Consider the following 10,773-nt stretch of genomic DNA (forward strand, 5'->3'; position numbering starts at 1 on the left):
AGGATTACAGAAAGATTATGTTGTAAACGCTGGAATGGATGGTTTACTTCACAACATGTTCGCTCAATTCGTGCTGGCTGGAAGCTTCAAAGCAAAGTAGGGTTTCGCACCTAATTCTGGTTCAAAATGGTTCCCTACATAACATGAACTGGACATTGTATAGATTGACGTGTTTTGCGTTTTTATCTACTGATCGCTGCTGATCGATATCGATAATCTACTAAACGTTTCCACTGATCCATCTCACGATGACACAAGCCTTTTGCGGCGTTGTTTTATCGGCCGAGACAGATTACATCGCAAGTTGGCACGTTGTTTCCAGAGGTTGTTCCGATAAATTAGCATCAATTAGCTGTTTTGAGATGATTTTAGTTCACCGCGTCAAGTACGGATTGCTGCCGGAGCGGCTTAGTTCGGCGCCAGACACAAATTAATGCGTATCACCTCGGCAGACAGCAGCAGCCGAGTTCGGTCATTTGGCGGGAAGTGATCGTTCCGGATTTGCGGAATTAAATATGGCACAAGCAAAAGAGAAGATATTAGCCAGGCTGGTGTGGTGAGGGGCGACGACCGTATAGGAGATCAACTGTCCTATGCGAATTTGTTGCACAATAATTTATGCGCAGGCCGCAGACAATCAGGCCTTGAACATTTCGCGATGAAAATCCTCGTCTGAAAATCGCTACCGCTATCTGTTGTTTGCTCTATGATTGACAAACGCCTGGAGCAAATAAAATATCAACCCCTTTCTTCTATCACAACAAGATTTTTCATACAGATTTCATACAGCACATATAAAGTAGACTGGCACAGCCTAGTATGAGGACTCCAAGAACAAAAGTTGTCGAACTCTACCAGGAGCAAACATCTAAAGCGAAATTTCACGAAATCAAATCCCATTTTCAAAAACATTTGGAACCAAATATAGAAAGTTTCTAATTTTTAGATATTCTCGCAGATGCCTTTCAATTGCTTCAAGTGCAGCTATTCATGCGAAGTAAGCGTCTAGTTACCAGCAGCGGTGGGTAGAAAATCTGTAATTTATTCATCGAATCGAAGCATGAGATAGAAAAAATTAATAGTTTTCATATATCACATCTCAACGAACCGTATCTGATGTGTGCACCGTTGATGAAACAGTCCGTTACCCTAAACATTAGGTTATGCACCCGAGCAAATATGCGCCGGCAAAGTTTGTTTCCTCAAGTGCAGTTCTATGTAGTTTGAGTGGGTCTCGTATGCAAAATAGTTGTTGGTCTCTTGTTCCGACGACTGCTGGCTCTATCTCGTATGTTGTTGGTATCCTGCGTATGTATAATAACGTTTAGAAGTGCCAGCAATACATTCTGATAGACTGTCTTTGCAATGTTCAATGCGCTGATGCAGCACTGGAAGTAAAGACGAGATTTTAACTGCATCTCATAGAACACCAACAAGAATAGTGGGAAGCCAAAATATTTTATTCATATTTGAAAGTAATATGCTGCAACAACTGAATCATATATTCAATAATGTTTGAGTGACTACTCAACGTAACATAAAATCTTTTCAATCACGAAAAGGAATGGACATACGTTTCTATCGTATCTCTTTTTCAGATTTTGGTATGATAAAACATTGGCAAGTGATGACGAAGGCTACTGAATAATGAAAACAATCCAACTTTGGGTAGTAGATAGTAAAAGAAGGTCAATATTTTGTGCTGATTTTCGATAGAAAAAGTCGATACTCAATCATACAACGCGCAATGGCCTATGTGATCCGATTCTGTGATCAAGTTAAGGAGCTGTCGAAAGAAACTTATCAAAAGACTATCAACGGCATTAGAAATGCATCGAGCTACTTTCTATATTGTTCACTCCTTTGATACAAGTCGCAGTATTTCAAAAGGAGACACAAATACTGAAAGGCATCAAAGACCACAAACTGGAATTCCAGAATTTGAAACAGAGTTTTTCAAGTTGGTGGACGCCTACGGCATACAACCATACTATATTAACATCGAAACAAACCACTTTTCATAAGACGAGTTTTACAATCCCATTTAATTCCACCACTTAATTGTATCTTGACAGATACGTATTACGACCTCAACAGTAAGGTCGTCTTCAGTGTCTCGTACTTGACTCGACTCGAGTTTCAAAATAGATTTTTGATTCAAATGTATCCTATTTTCAAACTTATTTTGATTTCCTAGGCGATCCAAACTATCCTTGAGTTATGGACTTGAGATTTGCAGCTGCTTAAAAGCTGTTTTCGTTATTTGAAGTTTGAAAATGTATTCAACCATATTTTCATTACATCTTATGGGAAAAGCGAAAAATACCGCAATTTAGTTTTGGAAGATTCTGGATCATCCAAACTATTCTTGAGTTCGGGACTTGAGATCTACATCTGTTTAAAAGCTTTTTTCGCTACTCGAAGCTTCGATATTCAATCAATTATTTTCATTACATCTCCTGGCAGACAACGTTAGATAGTTTTGGGACATTCTGGATCATCCAAACTATCCTTGAGATCAAGACTTAACATCTACAGCTGTGAAAGTAACTTTTTCGTTACTCTAAGCATCTAAATATATTCAACCAAGTCCATTGATTTGGGAATGTCGGGCTATCCGTCCTCTTTACGGAAGGAGCAGAATCATGAGATGGCCGCACAATTCGTGGATGTTACTTCGTGATCGACCATAACTTGCGGGACCAACGGATGTGACATGAAATTGATACCACCATCCTTAATGTACACGTTCCAAAAACTCAACTTCTACTTCTACAGGGTCAATAACGGCCATGTTCTTACGGTAATTAAGGAGAAGGAAGTAACATAACTGCAACATCCGTTGTTATAGAGACCGACGAATTGTCTGCATTTCTACGGATGTAATGAGCAAAAGTATTGTTAGTAGCAGAGGCGAATATTATTACTCTAAAACGGATTCCCCTTGGTAAAAAAGCAATGTGTAAAAATGTTATTAGCTTGATCGAGGTTCCACAAAGTTGCATCAAACATATATTGTATGACCCGTGATACCCTATTTTTGATAAGGAAGATTTTTCATATCTATTTCCACTTATATTTCTCATATTACCAGATATTCGCAGCCACTGCACAATGGGAAAAAAATGTCCATAACGCGAATAAATTCAATATCTCGGTTCGGTATCGGAGGATTGCACTGAAATTTTGACACAAATCGTAGAACTTTCTAAGGAACCGTGCAAAGGTGGTTAAGTTCACTGCACGAAGCTGCAAGACCTCGTTTTATCCTAATGCCCCTTATTTGTAGAGCAAAAGCAATATTTTAGCTTTTTCAGGCTTCCGAGCCTCTTGAAAGGAGGCTTCCGGGCCTCTTGAAAGGAGGCTTCCGGGCCTCTTGAAAGAAGGCTTGTGGTCCTCTTGAAAGGAGGCTTCCCAGCCTCTTGAAAGGAGGCTTCCGAGCCTCTTGAAAGGAGGCTTCCGAGCCTCTTGAAAGGAGGCTTCCGAGCCTCTTGAAAGGAGGCTTCCGAGCCTCTTGAAAGGAGGCTTCCGAGCCTCTTGAAAGGAGGCTTCCGAGCCTCTTGAAAGGAGACTTCCGAGCCTCTTGAAAGGCTTCCGAGCCTCTTGAAAGGAGGCTTCCGGGCCTCTTGAAAGGAGGCTTCCGGGCCTCTTGAAAGGAGGCTTCCGAGCCTCTTGAAAGGAGGCTTCCGGGCCTCTTGAAAAAAAGCTTCTGGGCCTCTTGAAAGGAGGCTTCCGGGCCTCTTGAAAGGAGGCTTCCGGGCCTCTTGAAAGGAGGCTTCCGGGCCTCTTGAAAGGAGGCTTCCGTGCCTCTTGAAAGGAGGCTTCCGGGCCTCTTGAAAGGAGGCTTCCGGCCTCTTGAAAGGAGGCTTCCGGGCCTCTTGAAAGGAGGCTTCTGGGCCTCTTGAAAGGAGGCTTCCGGGCCTCTTGAAAGGAGGCTTCCGGGCCTCTTGAAAGGAGGCTTCCGGGCCTCTTGAAAGGAGGCTTCCGGGCCTCTTGAAAGGAGGCTTCCGGGCCTCTTGAAAGGAGGCTTCCGGGCCTCTTGAAAGGAAGCTTCCGGGCCTCTTGAAAGGAGGCTTCCAAGCCTCTTGAAAGGAGGCTTCCAGGCCTCTTGAAAGGAGGCTTCCAGGCCTCTTGAAAGGAGGCTTCCGGGCCTCTTGAAAGGAGGCTTCCGGGCCTCTTGAAAGGAGGCTTCCGGGCCTCTTGAAAGAAGGCTTCCGGGCCTCTTGAAAGGAGGCTTCCGGGCCTCTTGAAAGGAGGCTTCCGGGCCTCTTGAAAGGAGGCTTCCGGCCTCTTGAAAGGAGGCTTCCGGGCCTCTTGAAAGGAGGCTTCCGGGCCTCTTGAAAGGAGGCTTCCGGGCCTCTTGAAAGGAGCCTTCCGGGCCTCTTGAAAGGAGGCTTCCAGGCCTCTTGAAAGGAGGCGTCCGGGCCTCTTGAAAGGAGGCTTCCGGGCCTCTTGAAAGGAGTCTTCCGGCCTCTTGAAAGGAGGCTTCCGGGCCTCTTGAAAGGAGGCTTCCGGGCCTCTTGAAAGGAGGCTTCCGGGCCTCTTGAAAGGAGGCTTCCGGGCCTCTTGAAAGGAGGCTTCCGGGCCTCTTGAAAGGAGGCTTCCGGGCCTCTTGAAAGGAGGCTCGGGGCCTCTTGAAAGGAGGCTTCCTGGGCCTCTTGAAAGCAGGCTTCCGGGCCTCTTGAAAGGAGGCTTCCGGCCTCTTGAAAGGAGGCTTCCGGCCTCTTGAAAGGAGGCTTCCGGGCCTCTTGAAAGGAGGCTTCCGGGCCTCTTGAAAGGAGGCTTCCGGGCCTCTTGAAAGGAGGCTTCCGGGCCTCTTGAAAGGAGGCTTACGGGCCTCTTGAAAGGAGGCTTCCGGGCCTCTTGAAAGGAGGCTTCCGGGCCTCTTGAAAGGAGGCTTCCGGGCCTCTTGAAAGGAGGCTTCCGGGCCTCTTGAAAGGAGGCTTCCGGGCCTCTTGCAAGGAGGCTTCCGGGCCTCTTGCAAGGAGGCTTCCGGGCCTCTTGCAAGGAGGCTTCCGGGCCTCTTGCAAGGAGGCTTCCGGGCCTCTTGAAAGGAGGCTTCCGGGCCTCTTGAAAGGAGGCTTCCGGTTCTCTTGAAAGGAGGCTTCCGGGCCTCTTGAAAGAATGCTTCCGGGCCTCTTGAAAGGAGGCTTCCGGGCCTCTTGAAAGGAGGCTTCCGGGCCTCTTGATGCCGAGTCTCTTAAAAGAAGGCCAGCGAAGGTACCCACAGGGGTACATGTACCCCAGGTTGAGAACCGCTGTTTAGCATAATGGGTGCATGAAATTCGTCTGGGATTCATTTCAACAGCAAGTCGTACACGGAGGCAAGATTTCTTAGAATATACTAAATTGATTGATTCTTATACAAATATTTCATGAACCCTTACAATTCCGCATTCTTGTAATACAATACCTGAATAAAGAAATTACTTTTTTTGTTCGTAGATAAATCTAACTTGTTTTTTATACCAAGATTTAACAAAATGCAATGTTCTTATTAAGAATGGTACGAAAACCTGCATTCACTTCTTGAATCCTAGTCCTAGACTACTTTCCTTTTTTTAAACGAAGTTTTTCATTTCATTTTCAGAAATTCATCTCTTAGGGGTAGTACAATTATTACGTAAGCACTCGTGAGGGCGGAGGGTCTCTTACGCTCTAAACAAATTAAAAATATTTTGTATGAATAAAATCTTACAGAGGAGCGGGGAGTTTGGTTCCCAGATGCAATTTTCCTACTCCTGATCGCAAAATAATGACATATGATGTGTCGCAAGTCATATTTGGAATTTCCTTTTCAATTTGGCCATCACTGGATATACTCCCTTATGGCCGGTTCCAAAAGGGCGAATAATCCCCAGACTGGTTAGAAGAAAGTTTCATTTCGGGCAGAACATGTCCGATATACATCTCCGAGCTGACCAATCGCAGTATTAGGCAATTTTAACAGCATAGACTAAAGATTCAGTCGGCAATACTCACCAATAAAAAAAATCTACCCCAGTACAACCCGGAATAACTCCGGGACCAAGTGGCCTATCCTAATTTTGAGTCACTTGTCATAATCTAGGAATCTATCAAGTTCCTCAGAGAAAAAATATACAAATCGGTTCAGAAACATTTTTTAAATTTTTACCCCTACTGTCAAACGTATACCGGATAAGCGTTAAGATCTACAGCTGATTTGAAGGCTTTTTCGTTACTCAAAACTCGCGTGCAGTACTCCTCCTGGAAGATCAAAGACATCGTAAGTAAGTTTTCAAATATTATGGGTTATCGAAACTGTTATTGAGTTCGAGACTTGATCTTTTCGAATATGTTACGAATATGGTTGAACCCGTATCTGAGTTTTGAGTGACGAATATAGCTACATCATGGCTGTAGATCACAAGATCTGAACTCAAGAATAGTTTGGATGACCCAGAATAGTCTAAAACCATTTTACGATGTCTGCTGATTTTCTGAAGTATGTTGGGGAAGATGCATTAATTACGTAACGCAAAAATTGGCCATTTTCAACCCCCCTCCCCTGCACCCTATGTCACATTTTTTGTATGAAGCATCCAAAAAACAATTGTATGGAGTGTCTTGAGTGTATTGAGTGTCGTAAAAAGCTTGCATCGTGACTGTAGATCGCAAGTTCTGGACTCAAAGACAATTTGGATCACCTAGCACATCACAATCATCACAGTTCGAGAATCCGATAATGAAAGAATACGGACTGATTTTACGGCGACGACTCTTAGCGCGAAACAGCGGACACGAATAGGAACATGGAACGTTTTAACCCTAGCCCAGCAGGGTAAATTGGCACAACTTGCCAATGAGGCACGCCGCATGAAGCTTGAGATCCTGGGACTGAGTGAAGTCCGTTGGCCAAACTTTGGAGAACACAGAACGCCGTCGGGACAAGTTCTGCTATACTCTGGTTTACGAGGTGAATACGCTCCCCGGCATCGCGGAGTTGGCTTCCTATTAAGCGCTCAGGCACACTCTGCGCTTATGAAGTGGGAACCTATAAGTGAAAGGATAATCGTTGCCAGATTCAGAACACGGGTCCGAAACCTTACTATAATCCAATGTTATGCGCCAACCGATGCTGCCGATCTGCAAGACAAAGAGAACTTCTACAGTCAACTCAATGCCGTCGTAGATAGAATTCCGAAGGGTGATATCAAGATCTGTTTGGGCGACTTCAATGCGAAGATCGGATCCGACAACTCGAACCATGAGCACATTATGGGACGCCATGGTCTCGGAGAAATGAGCGAAAACGGAGAGCTGTTCGCAGAATTTTGTGGTAATAACGACGTGGTGATCGGGGGATCGCTCTTCCCTCATCGATCGGTTCACAAGGTCACGTGGGTCTCCCGTGACGGCTTTACAGAAAATCAAATCGACCACATCTGCATCAGCCGAAAATGGAAACGGAGCCTTCTTGATGTACGGAATAAACGTAGTGCCGATATCGCGTCTGATCATCACCTCCTCATCGGCGAAATACGCCTGCGCATTGCGCGGATTCGTCGGCAGGAGGAAAGAGTTGGACGACGATTCAACACACGCCGACTGGAAGATGCCACGGTGAAACGGTCCTTCGTTGAAGAACTGGAGACGCGTGCTGCAGATATTCCGGAAGGTGGCAGCGTGGAAGACCAATGGACCGCCATCAAGAATGCCTTCATCGCCACCAGCGAGAACAATCTGGGCGAACTACGCACCCAGAGAGAACAATGGATCACCGATGAGACCTGGAGGAAGATAGAGGAGCGAAGAGAAGCCAAAGCCGCGATAGAGCGATCGAAAACCAGAGGAGCCAAAGTCTTAGCCCGTCAACGATACACGGCTCTTGAGAAGGAAGTAAAACGCTCATGTCGACGGGACAAGCGAGCGTGGGCAGACTCTCTGGTCGACGAAGGAGAGAGAGCCGCCGCAACCGGGGACATTCACCTCCTCTACGATATCTCACGACGCTTAAGCGGGGCGAAGATGAATGCAACGATGCCTGTGAATGACGCGAATGATCAATTATTGACCGACCCAACTGACCAGCTGAAACGTTGGTTCGAGCACTTCGAACAACTTTTTCAAGTGCCAACCAGGCCATCACCACCTCGGCATGATCTGCCTAGGATCCGACGTATAACACGTGTCAATACCGAAGCTCCATCACTGCTAGAGATTCAAACAGCCATCCAAAGCATGAAATCGAATAAAGCCCCAGGGGTCGACCGCATATCAGCCGAGATGCTCAAAGCTGACCCCATGACATCCGCTCAACTACTGCATCGTTTATTTCGTAATATGTGGGACACCGCAACTTTCCCGGTCGACTGGATGCAAGGTATCTTAGTGAAGGTGCCCAAAAAGGGTGACCTGACTGTATGCGATAACTGGCGAAGCATTATGTTGCTGTGTACCGTCAAAGTTCTTTGCAAAATTATCCTAGCCCGGATTCAGGAGAAGATCGATGCGACTCTCCGGCGGCAGCAAGCCGGATTCCGTGCCGGAAGATCCTGTGTGGACCATATTGTCACGCTCCACATCATTTTGGAGCAGGTCAGCGAATTCCAAGAGTCCCTTTACTTGGTATTCATTGACTACGAAAAAGCTTTCGACCGTCTCAATCACGAGAATATGTGGGGCGCCCTGAGACGCAAGGGGGTTCCTGAGAAAATCATCGGCCTCATCGAAGCACAGTACGAGGCCTTTTCGTGTAGAGTGCTGCACAATGGGGTCTTGTCCGACCTTATCCGGGTCGTAGCTGGTGTGAGGCAAGGATGTATTCTATCACCGTTAGAGTAGAGTGGGGCAAGAGTGCGCGTGGGGTAAGAGTACGTTTTCGATTTTTTGAAGTAATAAAAAAAGATAAACTAGCAGCACTGCATCAGTTTGACAGGTATTCTGGCCAACTATTATCATGTGTAATTGTAAACGATTTGAATAAACAACAAGGGAGATATGGAATTAGATAACTTTTTGATCATTTTGCTAAAAATAATTGGATTTCCGCAACTAGTATTTCATTACCATATATACGTTCAATCAGGTGAACATTATACCATTTCGATAACCTATTGTATAGAGTACTTTATGGTACAGAACACCAATCCGGTTGGTTTTCCAAGAAGTCAAAACCATTACTTGAATAATTTTTGGGACTGTGGGGTAAAAGTACGCAGGAACCGGTGGGGCAAGAGTACGCATATGAATCTTCAAGTTATGATGTCAAACCCGTATCTCCGGCCGAAATAAGACTTCTTCCAAAGCGTAAAGATCCACAACTAAGAAAAAAGGGACAGAATTCGAAATTATCACAAGTTTTTAGGATAAGTTGAAGTAATTCGGTATTAGAAAGGACTTAGCAAACAAAGCGCTGAAGCGAAATAATGAAATTGTATTAGGACTTGTTGTACACCTAAACATAGTACGAAAACACAATTTCATCAAAATGATAATTTCATTCAATCAAAAGAAACATTCATAAATTACGCAACGTTTAGCTGGGAGGGGTTGTGAGTTGTGTGACGATCCATATAATTTTAGAGGATTCATACAAATAGTGTAAGATAGGTGGAGGGGTGATGAAATAGCCAAATTTTACGTTACGTGATTGGTAGACTTTCTTTAAAGAAAGTGCTTTTGAATACGCCACGTGAAACCTGATATATATTTTTACCTCTGTAGTTTTTTGTATATATAAAAAACAATGGTTTTTCGTATGAAAGTGTACATTTTTAGGACCCCCCCCCCCCTTTAAGAGTTGCGTAATCTTTAAACATTCCCTAATATATGCTCATTAAACATCAATTATATGTTATTAGCTCTGATTTGTGTTAATATATACTTAAAGCACATGATTGGATAAATGCGTACTCTTACCCCACCCGATGCGCACTTTTACCCCACCGGTGCGTTTTTCACTTGTCTTGCAATAAGGGTTCTACTAAAACGAATCTCAATAATTTCAATATTTTTTCCACTGGGTAACATAAAGGAAGAGTATATGAATCATCGACACTGATTTGATATGCAGAAGCTTGCTTCATAAGGGCCACATGATCGATTGAAAACTAAGTGCGTACTCTTGCCCCACTCTACTCTACTGTTCCTCATCGTAATCGATGAGATTCTGGTAGATGCGATTGACCGTGAACCAGACCGCGGGCTGTTATGGCAGCCTATAACCTTGGAGCACCTAAACGACTTCGAATTGGCGGATGACGTTGCACTACTCGCGCAACGGCGCTCTGATATGCAGAGTAAGCTCAACGACCTTGCCGATCGCTCCTCCTCGGCAGGTTTAGTCATCAACGCCAACAAAACCAAATCGTTGGATGTAAACACGGTGACTCCTTCCAGTTTCACAGTAGCCGGGCAACCAGTGGAGAATGTTGAAAGCTTCCAATATCTTGGTAGCCAAATGGCGTCAGACGGCGGTACCAATATCGACATAGGGGCACGGATCAAGAAAGCAAGGGCTGCCTTTGCGAGTTTAAGAAATATCTGGAAAAACAGGCAGATAAGTGAACGCACCAAAATACGAATTTTCAACTCTAACGTGAAATCTGTGCTGTTATATGCTAGCGAAACATGGTGTGTATCAGTGGAGAACACTCAACGGCTGCAGGTGTTCATTAACAGATGCCTGCGGTATATAATTCGGGCCTGGTGGCCTCACAACTGGATCTAAAACAACGTCGTTGTCACCAGAGGCCGATAACAACAGAAATTCGGGATCGGAAGTGGGGCTGGGTCGGCCACACTCTACGT

This window comes from Armigeres subalbatus, chromosome 3, assembly GCF_024139115.2.
Source record: "Armigeres subalbatus isolate Guangzhou_Male chromosome 3, GZ_Asu_2, whole genome shotgun sequence".
Taxonomy (NCBI): Eukaryota; Metazoa; Arthropoda; class Insecta; order Diptera; family Culicidae; genus Armigeres; species Armigeres subalbatus.